Source organism: Saimiri boliviensis, chromosome 6, assembly GCF_048565385.1.
Source record: "Saimiri boliviensis isolate mSaiBol1 chromosome 6, mSaiBol1.pri, whole genome shotgun sequence".
NCBI lineage: Eukaryota > Metazoa > Chordata > Mammalia > Primates > Cebidae > Saimiri > Saimiri boliviensis.
This window is the reverse complement of record NC_133454.1, coordinates 96,781,478-96,798,170: the sequence shown is the minus strand read 5'-3', so window position 1 is coordinate 96,798,170 and position 16,693 is coordinate 96,781,478. Positions and strand designations below refer to the sequence as shown.

The 16,693-nt window shown below is 36.0% G+C and overlaps 1 protein-coding gene across 6 annotated transcripts in view; it reads right to left on the bottom strand.

Annotated features, from left to right (window-relative positions):
* The window catches only part of METTL15 (methyltransferase 15, mitochondrial 12S rRNA N4-cytidine), a 400,694-nt gene that overhangs the window by 181,550 nt on the left and 202,451 nt on the right, over window positions 1–16,693 (bottom strand). For 4 of the 6 annotated variants that reach the window (XR_012518125.1, XR_012518124.1, XR_012518128.1 and 1 more), the window contains exons 8-9: window positions 6,102–6,251; window positions 4,592–4,699 (exon numbers count right to left, since the gene is read on the bottom strand). The gene's annotated coding sequence lies outside the window, so the exon portion shown is untranslated. Of the gene's footprint in view, window positions 1–2,732; window positions 2,861–4,591; window positions 4,700–6,101; window positions 6,876–16,693 lie in introns of those variants that run through there. The other 2 variants (XR_012518129.1, XR_012518126.1) reach the window with 2 other exon arrangements.

Sequence of the window (16,693 nt, the reverse complement as noted above, 5' to 3'; positions counted from 1 at the left end):
TGCTAACTGCAGTACAAAATTATTTCTCTATTTGGGGTCAGGTGTTTGACCATAAAAAGACAAGAAGTCAAAAACAAGTAGAGAAAATGAAGGAGTATATTAAAATTTAGAAAGACCAGGCTCTTATCCAAAAGTCCTCAACCCAAAGTAATTTTGTTTATAACTTGATTTTTCCATTAGAGGAAAAATTGTTTTAGTTTACTTGGATTGATTCAGTAGTTAACATGTTTAAATTGTAGAGACTGGGTGGCCTTTTTGTTTTGTTAATGCCAGATGTAATTTTGTAATAAAACAATTTTTCTTTATTTAAAAACCACATTCAAATTGTGAAATAGGAATTCTACTCTCTTTGCTCTTCTTTTTTCTTATTTCCTTCAATTCCTCTAAAATTATCCTCTTGCAAATCAATGGATTTGTGAACTCTGACCATCATCCATTAGGAAGCAACAAGAATTTGTGGCCCAGATTTGTAAATAATCCCATGGATCAGATTATGGTGGCCATCTCTTTTTTGATACAGGGACTATTTCTTATTTATCTACAGGTCCTAGAGCACATAGCACATACAAGGTATATAAATAGTGCTTAAAAGAAAAGTATATCTGGAAAGAGTAGAGAGAAAAGGCCAGAGCTTTTATGTAATAGCTTGTCTAATACTGGTGACCATTTCCACTGTAGCAACAGAAATATTTTTAACAGAAAGATAAAAAGTCTGCAAGACGTCCATGAAATAAGCTGTTGTGCCCAACTCCCATAATTTATGCAGCACCTTCTGTGAGATTCTATACTCCTTATATCAGTGTTACCATTTGTAATCTTATTTATTTTATTTTACTGTTTTTTTTGAGATGGAGTTTCGCTCTTGTTACCCAGGCTGGAGTGCAATGGCGCGATCTTGGCTCACCGCAACCTCCGCCTCCTGGGTTCAGACAATTCTCCTGCCTCAGCCTCCTGAGTAGCTGGGATTACAGGCCCGTGCCACCATGCCCAGCTAATTTTTTGTATTTTCAGTAGAGACTGGGTTTCATCATGTTGACCAGGATGGTCTCGATCTCTTGACCTCGTGATCCACCCGCCTTGGCCTCCCAAAGTGCTGGGATTACAGGCTTGAGCCACCGCGCCCGGCCTTAATTTTTTTATTAATTCTTTTTTCCTGAAAATACTTACAAAGGAAGCAAAAGCAATTCTGATACAAATCAGAAGATCAGTTGCCCACAAAAGATGGAGATTGACCAGGACTTTCTGGGGAGATGAAAATGTTCTAAATCTCCATGTGGTAAATATATTTGTTAAACTCATTGAATTACATGTCTAAGAACTGGTAAGATTAAAGAATTTATTTTTTTTCTGCAAATAAGAATATATTTAAGGTAAACAAATAGATCAAGTAACTAAATAGATCTAATAAATAGATCAAGTAACTAAATATACTCAAAATTAAAGCAAATAGTGTTATTAAATTCTAGATACTACTCCTTATAGAAGGCTATAAACCTGATATCTGCTTTCTTTTAAAACAAATTACTAAGAAATTAAAAAAGAATAAAGACATGTTAGTAATTTTATACATATGTATACATAGATATATACACACATATACATATGTGTGTGTGTCTGTGTGTATGTGTGTGTGTGTATACATATATATATATATATATATATACACATATTTTTTTTTCCCCTAGATGGAATCTTGCCCTGTCACCTAGGCTGGAGTACAGTGGCATGATCTCAGCCCACTGCAACCTCTGCCTCCCAGGTTCAAGCAATTCACCTGCCTCGGCCTCCCAAGTAACTGGGATTACAGGTGTGTAACACCATACCCAGCTAATTTTTGTATTTTCAGTAGAGATGAAGTTTCACCATGTTAGCCAGGACAGTCTTGAACTCTTGACCTCGTGATCCACCCGCCTCAGCCTCCCAAAGTGCTGGGATTACAGGTGTGAGCCACTGCATCCAGCATAGTTTTATATCTTCTTCCCTTTCCTTTATTTAGACAATATATTAGTACCCTGCCTTCTATTGTCAAACAGCCATATGTGAGGTCAGAAAACACAGGCTTCCCAGGTAAGGAAGGCAGACCTGTGCAGAGGAGGCTAATCTGAACACAGGGCAAATCCATCTGCCAGGGGTGTGGTGGCCCAGCACTACTAGAAGATTGGCCATACTCAGGGAGATTGAGCAGATAATAAATATATTGTGAATAATGAGAGCAAGGGTTTTCACTATTGGAAAGTTACAATTAAGGAAAAGATAAAGCAATAATAAACTTAGCCAATATCAGATTAAAATTGAAGGTACCAGAGTGAGCTATTAGTTTTAGTTGTATATGTAAATAGAAATACATATGTGGTTCCTAGCTATCTGCTGAAAGAGCCTAAGAGCAGAGGTATTCCAGTAGTAATAATGACCTAATGCTCATGTCTTTGTTTGAAATACAAAAATGAACAAAAGCTCCTTGAAGAAATGACTGAATCCAAGGCTGAGTCTGAGAAAGAATGTGATGAGCCTGGAACACCTTTCTTTTTTTAAAAATATATATTTTATTCCATTTTAGGTTCTGGGGTACATGTGAAGAACATGCAGGATTATTGCACAGGTACATACATGGCAATATGGTTTGCTGCCTCCATCCTCATCACCTATATCTGGCATTTCTCCCCATGTTATCACTCCCCAGTTCCCTAACCCCCACTGTCCCTCCCTAGTCCTCCTCTACAGACCTGAGTATGTGATGCTCCCTTCCCTGTGCCCATGTGTTCTCATTGTTCAACACCAGCCTATGAGTGAGAACATGCAGTGTTTTCCTGTTCTTGTGTCAATTTGCTGAGAATGATGGTTTCCAGGTTTATGCATGTCCCTACAAAAAACATGAATTCATTGTTTTTTATGGCTGCATAGTATTCCATGGTGTGTATGTGCCACATTTTCCCTGTCCAGTCTATCAATGATGGGCATTTGGGTTGGTTCCAAGTATTTGCTATTATAAACAGTGCTGCAATGAATATACATGTGCATGTGTCTTTACAATAAGTAAGGAAATACTCAAAGAATGATGACATATTAAAATAACACAGAAGTAAACTTGAAGGAACTGGCTCCCAGTGGCCAAAGTACAATTGCAGCATTAAAATAATACTAAAATAACAAATTATAACCCATTGAATAACCTAGTACCCCATTGATAAAAATAAATAAATGGCTAAATAAATGGATAGGCCAGGTGCAGTGGTGGCTCATGCCTGTAATTCCAGCACTTTAGGAGGCTGAGGAGGCAGTATTATTTGAGTCCAGAAGTTCGAGACCAGCCTGGGAAACATAGTGAGACTCTGATCTCTACAAAAAAATAAAGTAACTAGCCAGGCATGGTGACATGCACCTGTAGGCCCCGCTACTCAGGAGGCTGAGGTGAGATCACTTGACTCTAGGAGGTTTAGGCTGCAATAAGCCATGACTGTACCACTTCACTTCAGCCTTAGTGACAGGGTGAGACCCTTTCTCACAATAAGAAATTAAATAAATGGGTAAAGAGTAAGCTCTTCCTTACAGTAGAAAGCTTACAATTAAACGTGGAAGGAATATTGTCTAAAAAGTTTACCATTTGGCAATAAACGTAATAATAATTAACCCAAACAAGAAACTTCAATAGATACTAAGGCTAGTAGGTCAAAATGAGGTAAGGAAAGAGATTTTTACATAGTCCCAAAGTATCTCCATTGAAAATATTTGCTAATTACAAAGGAAAAAAAGAAGTAGAGAAACTTGGTGGATCTAATCTTAATCAAGTGATTGAAACAAACACCATCAGTAATGGGACACATAGATATCATGTGCAATCAGATAGGATGGTAATGAAAATAAAATAGTAAGAGTGACAGACCGATCAAAAATGCACAACCTAGGTCTAGTCATAAGGAACCACTGGCAAACTCAAATTGAAGGATATATTGAAAAACAACTGGTTGATCTTCAAAATTGCTGAAGTATGGGTGCAAAAAGAGGACACTGTCTAAATTCTGCTTAGAGATGTTAGGAAAGGCTTACTAAAGGAGATAACTTAGATATAGTCTTATAAAATGAAGCCGTTGTCATATAAATTAGAGAGGAAGTCATTCTAGGCATACATGACAGCATTTGCAAAGGTGTGGAATTCTGGGGATCATAGTGAGTTGGATGCCTATAAAGCACAGGAAGCTGGTAGCTGCAGCTAGGGAGATGGGCTGAGGCCAAATTATGAAGGATCACTCTGTATTTTTCCTAGTAAAATGAGTACACAAAAATTGAGTGATTAATTCTGGAGGCGTTGGAAAAGACATTAGAGTTGATGGGTTAGTCCAGGTCCTCTGAAAAGCAGATGCCAAGTCTGGGTTGAATACAGAAGGAGTTTATTAAGAGAAATGCATGCATGAAAGAAAATATGGTAGGAGGTGGAGAGGGCAGGGAGAGCCATGAGATTGTAAAGTAAGTATGACCCCAAGTGAAGCTGAGAGGTAAAGATGTTCAGCAAAACCATTCGTGAATCCTCCAGACAAAGGAAATGACAAAGTAGTCCCCTTCTCTCCCAGGATTCAGGCTGCCTTACGATTCCTACCTCACTTTGTAGTTGGTAGGAGCTAGCCTATGGTAGGCATAGCCTCAGTGGGAACACAAGACTGGGCTTCAAAGTGCAGCAGCAGGGACCCTTGGTCCATTATGCTCCCTGTAATAGAAGGACAACAATGCACATTCTCATTACCACCACGTATTTTAGAAGAAGAGGTGAAGGTAATTCTAGGGAGATGTGTGAAGGATTTTAAATGCAAGTATTTGGTATTTCACCTTTGTTCTTAAGTATCAATTTCCTCTTAGTTACAAGAGTCATGGACATTTTTTAGTTGAGCTGTGACCACATCTGTCAATCTGTGGTTAGTAAACATGGATATCTAATCTGGGAGAGTCTATCATTTTGCTTTGCCTTAATGTGGTTAGTCTTCTGTTTTTAGTCTCTGGTGTACCTGTGGAGGCTATCCTCAATATTACGTAATTGTCTTTTCCCTGGAGTCACTTGATGTGTTATGGAACACAAGTTGTTGTACAGTGAACACACGCTGGTTAGTAACTATATATGCCTCTAATAAAAATAGGAAAATAAATTCGACTTCTATTTAGTAGAAAGACACATTTCTTCTTAAATATTGTTATTGGAGAAAATTGGTAGTAAGAAACAGCAAAAGTATTTTTGATTTTGAAAAGGTTGGGAATAATTAAAATCAACTAATTTTGTTGAGATTCTGATGAGTTTGAAAGGACTATAAATCCATAACAAAATTTCAAGTTGCTTTAGCTTATTCTTAATGGAAAGTTTTCTAAACCCCATTAAAGAAAGGAAACGATCTTTCTAGATTCATTTTATTAGGTTTGGAGTATCTTCTTTCTTTATCAAGTACCTAAAAAGTCCTCCAAATTCCATAAGAAACACCTATATGACTCATTGCATTTTTGGTGAGTGATGAAATTAACAGTATTTTAAAAATATTTAAAAGTCTTTAACTATTTAAATATTGTAGCCAGTATTTTTAAAATCTTATTTACATTTATTAACTGCTAGCAGTGGGAACTTTTTTAACTCTGAGAAACAGATTCAAGATACCCAGTGTAGATTCAGAAAAACTTAACAACGTGCCCTTTCCTCAAAGGATAATGTATCTGTTCCAAATTGTGCTATTTAAAAACACAACAGAGCATTTAATTGGGTAAAAAAACTGGTGCCTAAATTTTAGAACATTTTTTCATTCAATGGTAAGAAAATTGTTATTTTAAAAATGAGATATGTACAGGAGGTAGCTTAACTGAGGAATCACGCTAAAGATACGTCTTTAAAATAGCTGCTACATGAATGATAGCTTTGACATTTGGTCTTCAAGACTATTCTGTTACATGCTCCACTATACGTGAATAGTGCAGCAATATTTTTTGTGTGATGTAGGTGGTGAAGAACTTCTATGTTTTAGAAAATAATCATTTAATGGCTTTCATTATAAATGTCATTCCTGGCCTCAAATATGCTGTGGTTACTTGTTCCTGGTCAGGAATGCATTGATTTGCTCAGAATAGACACTTACCTTTTGAAGAGCAATCCTGGTGTGGTCAGTCTGACACAATTTTTATAGGACGTTGCTATGAATTTGCTTGATTTTGGATGTGGGTACAAAGGCCTGTTTTGGTCATTTTATTTTAAAGGCTCTCTTGCAGGTACACCAAATCCATTGATCCTTCAGAGAAAAGCAATGAAAAGATGCAGCTTCGTCATGGGTCAAGGTTGCTGCATTGCATCTTATTCCACATGTGATGCAGCAAAGTATTATACTCCTTTTTCTTCAAGTTAGAATTGTATTTCCCAAAATTACATATGACAGACCTGAGTTAGAAAAGATCAACTAGGCCGGGAGCGGTGGCTCCTGCCTGTAATACCAGAACTTTGGGAGGCCAAGGTGGGTGACACCTGAGGTCAGGAGTTTGAGACCAGCCTGGCCAAAATAGTGGAACCCTGTCTCTATGACAAATACAAAAAATTAGCCAGCGTGGTGATGTGTGCCTGTAGTCTCAGCTACTTAGGAGGCTGAGACACAAGAATCGCTTGAACCCAGGAGGTGGAGATTGTAGTGAGCCAAGATTGCACCACTGCACTCCAGCCTGAGTGAGTGACAGAGTGAGACTCTGTCTCAATCAAAAAAAAAAAAAAAAAAAAAAAAATAAACTATTTATTCACTTATTGCTAGATACTTATTGTGGCAGAGAGGATTTTTTAAAAAGGTGTAAAATGGAGTATTTCTTTCAGAAAGCCATATATAACAGCAGTGATTGAGTTCTTAAAATGTAGTCCAAATTGAGATACGCTGTAAGTGTAAAATAAAAACTGCATATTAAAGCCTTAAACAAAAAAGAATATGAAACATTCCATTTTTATGTTAATTACCTGCTGAAAAAATTTTGAATATATTAGTTTCAATGGACTATACTATTAAAATTAGTTTCACCTGTTTCATTTTCCTTTTCTCAATGTGGCTCCTCCAACATATAAAATTACGATGTGGCTAAAATTTGTGGCCTGCATTGCATTTATATTGGACAGCACTAGTCTAGAATATTCACTCTATTGAAATCCTTAGACATCACTTAATCTCTTCCATTCTTTGTGCCTAGCACAAAATTTCTGTGAGGGTCCAGCTTAGCTTTGCAAGGACAATGGTCATGTTAATTGATGACAAAATTGAGATCCTCTAAGACAGTGTATAGAGCTGGAAGCACTCAGGTCTGAAACAACCAGATGAGGTTAAAAGGTAGAAACCTTAGCCTTTGCCCTTTGATATATCACTGGGACACGTGGAAAATGTAACTTGAATTGAGAGATGTTTCTGTAGTACAAAAACTACTGGACTGGAGCCTGTGAGAGACCTGAAGAATTTTCATAAACCTCTTGATATTATAAACAAAATTAGTGTGCAGGTGCTGTTTTTGTTAGTGAGCCTGTAATTTTAATTAGTTTTTTCAAAGGTTCAGGAACCATGGCTTCAAAAAGAATACTAATTCTAGGAAGGTATGGCTCATTCAGACAGGTTATTATCTCATAATTACTGGTATGTAGTCATCCATGTCTGTGAATATTAGTATTCTTAATAATGTGAACATGTGCATTCATATGTCATGGAGATCTAAATGGTGTTTGGTCATCCTACAGACAGCATTTTGAGAATGTCTCATAGAAGTCAAAGAGCATGGCGATTGGTGAACAATAACAGTAAGTGTGATGCAAGTAGACTATCAATGGCATTACAAGGAAAGGCCACCTGGCTTAATTATGTCCCAGGAAACTAAGCTATTGATGATTCAGTAAAAAAACAAAACAAAACAAAACAAAAAACAACAAAAAAAAAAACACTCTTTTAGTTCTCACCCTAAACAAATGTTATAAACCCAGTTCTCTTTGGAAGAAAACCTCATTCATTTCTTTATTTTTTTTGGGCTATCAGAGCACTTTCCTTCTATTACAGAATATTCCCTGTTTATATTCTACCTTTCAAAATTGACATATCTGTCTCACTCTGTACTAAAAAGAGTTCTTCAAGAACAAGAAGCACTTTTCTTTACTCTATTGCCCCCAACGTCTTGCAAATAGATACTCAATAGATGTTGAGTAAAACAATAAGTTAATGGTTGTTGCCTGATTTCTATACATTTCAAAATAAAAGACAACCTATGAACAAATACAACTTTAAAGATTAGAATTTTGAGGGGGCTAAATAAAAGGGTAGAGCTGTACAGAGTTTTAGTCAAACCAACTAGATTTAGCATTTGACCCTGTTCAATGTTCAAAAATCAAACTGATCTGAAGAAAGATTGCATGCAGGACTGCAGCTGTGATACACTTCTCCCAGTCCCAAACTGTGCTGAGTCATTCACCACAGTTCTTTTGTGAGAGACGGAAACAAACTTTTGAGTTAGAGAAATATAAGCAGTCGTAGATCTGGGAATCATCAGGAAATATTTGATACTTTAAAGAACTGACTGAAAGTTAAACAGGTTAATGTAACATTTCAAAGAGATTTTGAAATCCAGTATCTTTCTCCAGCAGTTGATGTTTACTCTCTGGTTGTAAGGCAAATGCTTAATTTCTTCAAAGGAAAAAAAGATAGATTCTAGAATAACTAGATAGGTTCAACATTCACAATAAAATTTTGTTTTTGTTTTTTCTCTTCTTCCTGACCCTTCCCCATCCCATGAAAAAATACTAGGTATGTATGTATACAATGGAAATGAAGAAAACATCTGGCTGGCATTTAAACATGGTTTTCTTCATCATCAAAGGGGTTTGTATGAAAACAATAATTTTACAGTCAGAAGTACATTGTCATATAAAAGACAAAAGCAGAATCATAAGGAATATACATCAATTCAGGAAGAAGACATATTCTTTTTCTTACCAAATCAGCACTGTATAAAAATGTAAGATGTTTGCCGTGATTAAGTGAAAGTTGTATGAGTCAAATCATCTCTTTCAGAAGCACATTATCAAATGTTGGTTAGTAACGCTAATAATGACAAAGATATGTCATAGAGCATATTGCATTACTTACAGACTAGGATGTACATTGTTCAATTGTGCCTACAAAACAATTTTGCAAAGTTTTATTAAGATCCTGAAAAATCCTATTTAGGTGAATCAGTTACCAAGTAAAGTTGAAGAACATACTTTAACTTAACATTCAGAAGAAAGAAGGCTTAAAATTTATCTATTCTAAACTTGTTATTGATTTGGTTATAAATAACAGAAATCCAACCTGAATGGATTCCATTTTTTTAAAAAGGGGGAGAGAGGACAGAGAAATTACATGGCTTGTAAAACCCAAGAATGGGGCCAGGTGTGGTGGCTCATGCCTGTCGTTATAGCACTTTTGGATGCCTAGGTGGGAGGATCATGTGACCCCAGGAAATTAAGACCAGCCTGGGCAACAGAGAGAAACCCTGTCCCTACAAAAAATTATTAAAAAATTTACCCCAGCCTGGTGGTACACACCTGTGGTCCCAGTTACTTGGAAGGCTGAGATGGGAGGACCACTTGAACCTGAGAGGTTAAGGCTGCAGTGAGCTATGATTATATCACTGCACTCCAGCCTGGGTGATAGTGCAAGACCCAGAAAGAGAGAAAGAAAGAAAGAGAGAGAAAGAAGAGAGAGGAGGGAAGGAAGGAAGGAAGGAAGGAAGGAAGGAAGGAAGGAAGGAAGGAAGGAAGGAAGGACGGAAAGAAACCATGAATGGGTACAAAACTAAATCATGGGCAGGGTATAGATACACCTGGACTTCTGAACAACTGGGATCAAGAATGTGAATGCTCCCAAGAAGAGCTCTCCAACTCCTGTCTTTTTATTTTCCTTCTGCAAGTTATCACTCTTTTTTACATGGTGAAAATGAGGCCCTGAGAGTTTTTAAGTTTTACATCTTTCAGACTTTGAAGTGGGCCCAATAAATCCCCTTTTCTCATTAAATTTTTTTAAAAATAGGAAAGATCTAGGTTGGTTCAGTCACCTCTAGACAGATTAGCCTAGTTTACTTCATAGACCACCCCTGGACCAATTAAATGCGGTAAGAATGGAACAAGGAATTCGGGGTGATGGTGCAGTGACAGAGGGTGGTCATGGAATGACATGGAAGATTGCAAAATGGCCACACAGAGAAGAATCAGCTCCACAAATGGTTCTGACCTGTCCAATACAAACTCCATTATTTTATAGGTAAGTAAGTAGTGATGTGTTGTTTTAGCCTATTTGACAAACAAGTACAATTGGGACTAAAACAAAAATAAAAAAGATACTACTTTGTGCATGCCCTATTTAACTCTTGCATATATAAATATTCATGTTTAATACAATCACCTTATAAAATAGGTATTAATATCCCCATTTTTCAGATGAATAAACTGAGGTTTAGAGATAAATGTATACACAAGACTGATTCCAAAATTTGTGCTCTTTCAAAATAATACTGATACATTGTTTTTGTAAAATGGATATATGTTCATTATAAACATTTTAACATAGAAAACCATTTTCAAAGAATGACTAAACATATCAAATATCTACACCTAGAATTAAACATTACAACAAAAAATCTTTTATGTATCACTAAGGATAGACGAGTAATAGAAAAACACTTTTTTTAAAGCTTATACTTTAAGTTTTAGGATACATGTGCAGAACATGAAGGTGTGTTACATAGGTATACATGTGTCATAGTGGTTTGCTGCACCCATCAACCTGTCATCTACATTAGGTATTTCTCCTAATGTGAACCCTCCCCCTAACCCCCCACCGCCCAACAGGCCCCACTGTGTGATGTTCTTCTTCCTGTGAAGATGTGTTCTCATTGTTCAACTCCCACTTATGAGTGAGAACACGTGGTGTTTGGTTTTTGGCTCCTGTGTTAGTTTGCTGAGAATGATGGTTTCCAGCTTCATCCATGTTCCTGCAAAGGACATGAACTCATCCTTTTTTATGGCTGCATAGTATTCCATGGTGTATATGTGCCACATTTTCTTTATACAGTCTATCAATGCTGGACATGTGGTTTGGTTCCAAATCTTTGCTATTGTGAACAATGCTGCAATATGTGTGCATGTTTCTTTGTAGTAGAAATGATTTATAATTCTTTGGGTATATATCTAGTAATGGGATTGCTGTGTCAAATGGTATTTCTATTTCTAGATCCTTGAGGAATTGCCATGCTGTCTTTCACAATGGTGGAACTGATTTACACTTCCACCAACAGTGTAAAAGTATTCCTATTTCTCCACATCCTCTCTAGCATCTGTTGTAGCCTGACTTTTTGGTGATTGCCATTCTAACCGGCATGAGATGGTATCTCATTGTGGTTTTGATTTGCATTTCTCTAATGACCAGTGATGATGAACTTTTTTTCATGTTTGTTGACCCCATAAATGTCTTTTTGAGATGTGTTTGTTCATATCCTTAATTCACTTTTTGATTTTTTTTTTTTGTAAATTTTTGTAAGTTCCTTGTAGATTCTGGATATTATCCCTTTGTCAGATGGATAGACTGCAAAATTTTTCTCCCATTTGTTAGTTGCCTGTTCACTCTGATGACAGTTTCTTTTAGAAAAGCAAAAAATTTTATAGAAAGGTCACATTGGACTTTGTAGCTTATTTTTAAATACAAGCATAACATTTGATTTTATTTGAATTTAACTGAAATTAGAGTAGAGGATTACTGAATCTAGATTTTTAGTACAAAAATGCCTTAATGTTACAAAAATTATACAATGTACAAAAATGTTGGAATCATTTTTAAAATAATGATTCACATTTTGACAGGACTGACTCCTTGCTTCTTGAAACTAAGTTAGTGTACTTACTTACTTCTCTATCTCCTGACCCTTCAGTTTCATAATTTCAGTGAGTTGTTAGTTTTATATTTTCAGACTTATGTTTGTATTGTTTTGGAACTGCAATTCTCATGATTGTTTACTCTTTGTCCTGTTTACATGGATTCTGATCTTGTCACAGTTCCTTTTAGCTGACAACTTCTCCCTTACTGATTTTTTGTTTTTCATATCTTGATTTGCTGGATTTTATCATCAAATAGCATCTCCCTTTCTCCTCCTCATGGCTCATGTCAGTTATATTCCTTGAGAATGCCTCTTGCCTTTCAACTCACAGGGCTTTTTTTTTCTTCCATTTTGATTTCCAGCAGGTTTTACCATGCTGTTCCTTGGAAATTTGGGAGCTCCTTGGAGCTGTAGCTTGATGTCTTTCATCAGTTTTAGGAAATTCTGCCATTTTCTCTCCAAATATGGCTTCTACTACATTGTTGCTGTTGATTTTGTTCATCTCTCTTTTTGGAATTCCAATTACACCTAAGTTATATTTCTCATCGTAACTCTTACGTCTTATGTACTTTTTTTTTGCATTATATTTCTCATTATGCTTTATTCTAGATAGTTCCTTCTGAAATATCTTTTAGTTGACAATTTTTAGTTCTGTCTAATTTGCGTTAAACCAAACCATTGCATTCTTAAAGTTGAGTACTATACTTCTAAGTTCTAGAATTTTTGTTTTATTCTTTATAGTTTTCAGTTTTTAATTTTTTCTGAACATATTTACAGTATTGTGTGTGTGAATCCCTCATGGGTATCTTTTTTATTATATGCATTCTTCCTATTTTAAAAATCACGTCTTCATGACTGGTCATTTTTTGATTTAGTGATAGACACTAAATATAGACAATTACAGAAGTGATTTTAGAACTATAACTTTTTCCCCCAAAGAAAATTTTAAGTTGCTTTTGAAAGGCACATAGGGACTCTAGCATCTAGTATCAGTTTAATCCAACTTCAAGAGTTAAAATAATTTAAAACTGAGCTCCAGTTCCTTCAAGGTCCAGTTTGGTTTCAAGTTTGCATGTACTTCCCAAAAGACTAACAAAAGTTCCTCTTCGTTTCTCAGCTGCCTTTTCTGAAACTCACAATTGGCAGCTACAAATTCTGAGCTAAACTCTGGGTTTTTTCCTACTCCAAGATCTTTTTTATTAGCTCTCTGATGCTTTCACCTAGACTTCTTATAAAAAACATTTTGTTAGCCGGGCATGGTGGTACATGCCTGTAATCCCAGCTACTTGGGAGGCTGAGGCAGCAGAATCACTTGAACCCAGGAGATGGAAGTTGCAGTAAGCTGAGATTCTGCCATTGTACTCCAGCCTAGGCAACAAGAGCAAAACTTCATCTACAAAAAAAAAAAAAAAAAAACTTCTGCACAGCAAAAGAAACAATGAACAAAGTGAAGAGACAATCCACAGACAGGGAGAAAATATTTGCAAACTACTCATTTGATAAGGGATGAATAACCCGAATAATATATAAGGAGCTCAAATAATTCAGGAAAAAATATAATAATCCAATTTTTAAATGGGCAAAAGATCAGAATAGACATTTCTCAAAAGAAAACATGCAAATGGCAAACAGGTATATGAAAAGGTGTTCAACATCAATGATCATTGGAGAAATGCAAATCAAAACTACCATGAGACATTATCTCATATTGGATAAAATAGCTTTTATCGAAAAGTTAGGCAATAACAAATGCTAGTGAGGATGTGCAGAAAAGGGAGCCCTCATACACTATTGGCAAGAATGTAAATTGTGCCACCACTATGGAGAATAGTTTGAGGTTCCTCAAAAAACTAAAACTAGAGCTACCATATGATTCAGCAATCCCACTCCTAGGTATATACCCAAAAGAAAGGCAATGAGTATATCAAAGAGATATCTGTCTCATGTTTACTGCAGCACTATTCACAATAGCCAATATTTGGAAGCAACCTAAGTGTCCATGAACAGATGAATGGATAAAGAAAATGTGGTACATATACACAGTGGAGTCCTATTCAGCCATAAAAAAAGGATGAGATCTTGTCATTTGCAACAACATGGGTGGAACTGGAGGTCATTATGTTAAGTGAAATAAACCAGGTACAGAAAGAAAAAAAAAAAACAAAAAACCAAAACCAAACCAAAACAAAAAAAAACATTTTGTCCAGGGCTTCTAGTTGTTGTAAATGGGCTGGTTAATCCAAATTATCTTGTCATTATCAAAGCTGGAGTCCTGGTTTGTAATCTGATGTCAATTTTAACATCTTAATTCTTGCTGGTTTAATAACTACACTACAATAAAAAGTTTATTTTATTTAAATCTAGGAAAATTCCAATCTCTGTTTCTTCCATTATTGTCTTGATATCTCTCATTGATAATCATGGAGGGATTTCACAGTTACCCTTACTACATGCACATTCCTAGAACTAACTACCTTGTAAACAATTTGCATGAATAATGGTCTGGCTATAGAATAGAGAGAGAATGATTCAGTGAAAAAATCAGTGTTAGAGAGATGAAATGATTTTGGAGGATGCAATGGAAAAAATATTTTTATGGAAGGATAAACACTATCAAATCTTGTAGAGAGATCAGGTAGCTAAAGATGGTGATTAGGGTGTTGGGCCTGGTAACTAAAAGCCAACACTATTAAAGAGAACATTTCTATAAAGAATACCCTAGAATAAATAATAGATGAGGAGTTGGATGCAGCATAGATTGTTTAAGAAATCAAGTTATGAAAGAAAACAGAAAATAGGTGGTATTTTGGTAAGAAAAAGTCAAGGAGAGATTTAGTAGTTAGTTTGATTTTAGCAGGGGCCTTTTTGAAAATATTTGCAGACTGAGGGAAAGACACCAGCAAAGAAAGTCTTAAAGACTGCAGGCGCAAGTAAAATTGACTGAATCAAGTCTTGGTGAAGACAGAAGAAAAAAAAAAAGGAGCAAAGATAAACTTTCTGCTGAAACACAGGAGTACAAAGTAGGGATAAAGGAAGAGATTTATAAATGCCCAGATGAAGCCTAAGGGGGTGGGAATTAGAGAAATGCAGTTCTCATAACTTTTATTTCTGTGGTCTGTAAAAGGAAAGATCAGTTTAAGTACATTCATGCATTGCTTAATGATAGGAAATAAATTCTGAGAAATGTGTTATTAGGCAATTATCATTGTGTGAAGTGTACTTATGAAAACCCAGATAGTATAGTCTTCCACATACCTAGGCTAAATGGTATATAGCCTATACAAACCTGTACAGCATGTTACTGTATTGATAATGTAGGCAACTGTAATACATGGTATTTGTGTATCTAAACATATTGAAGATATAGTAAAAATACTAAAAATACTGCATAAAAGATTTTTTTTAAAGGTACACCTGTATAGTGCACTTACGACAAATAGTGTTTGTATGACTAGAAGTTGCTCTGAGTCAGAAAGTTGTTAGTGAATGTGAAGATCTAGAACATTACTACACACTACTGTAGACTTTATAAACACTGTATACTTACTTAGATTACACTAAATATATAAAAAATATTTTTCTGGCTGGGTATGGCGACTTGTACCTGTAGTCCTAGCACTCTGGGAGGCTGAGGTGGGAACATTGCTTGATTTTTGATTAGGGTATTGGGTCTCATAACTGCTTTACATGCATGTCTCAGTCCATTTTTATTTCTACAAAATTTTTACTTCTATAAAACTCAGGAGTTCAAGACTGCAATAAGCTATGATTCCATGACTGCACACTAGCCTGGGCATCACAGCAAGACTCTGTCTCTTAAAAAAAAATAAATTAAATTAAAACATAAAAAATGTTATTTCTTCAATAATAAACTCAGCTTACTGTAAGTTTTTTTCAACTTATAAACTTTTTTTACTCTTTTGTAATAATACTGAGCTTAAAACCCAAAATAGCCTTCCTGTATAATTTTTTGTATTAATTTTTTAAATTTACTTGTAAAACTTTTTAGTTAAAAACTAAGCCACAAATGAACACATTAGCCTAGACCAGGCGTCCCCAAACTTTTTACACAGGGGGCCAGTTCACTGTCCCTCAGACCATTGGAGGGCTGCCACATACTGTGCTCCTCTCACTGACCACCAATGAAAGAGGTGCCGCTTCCTGAAGTGCGGTGGGGGGCCGGGTAAATGGCCTCAGGGGGCTGCATGCGGCCCACGGGCCATAGTTTGGGGATGCCTGGCCTAGACCTACACAGGGTCAGGTCACATGAATAATGGTCCAGAGACAGTAATCAATATTACTATCTTCTACCTCCGCATCTTATCCCACTGGAAGGTCATTAGGGGTAATAATGTTCACAGAACTGTCATCTCCTAAATGCCTTCTTCTGGATGACCTCCTGAAGGACCTGCCTGAGGCTGTTTTACAGTAACTTAAAAAAAAAAAACAAGTAAAAGGAGTACACTCTAAAATAATGATAAAATACAATAAATTCATAAAAAAGAAACATAGTTACTTGTCACCAAATATTATGTATTGTACTGACTGGGAGTGCCGGTTAGTCTTCCACAAACCTAGGCTAAATGGTACATAGCCTAAATATACCATTTATATATGGTATATAAGCTAAATGTGATGAACACAGCAGCTTCATCACAAACATGTGACTATTACATTGCCTGTGACATTACAATGATTAAGATGTCACAAGGTGATAGGAATTTTTCAGCCCATTATAATTTCATGGGGCCACCACTGTAATTTCATGGGTCTATCATTGACTGAAATGTTAAGGTGCATGAGTGGAGTCCACCTA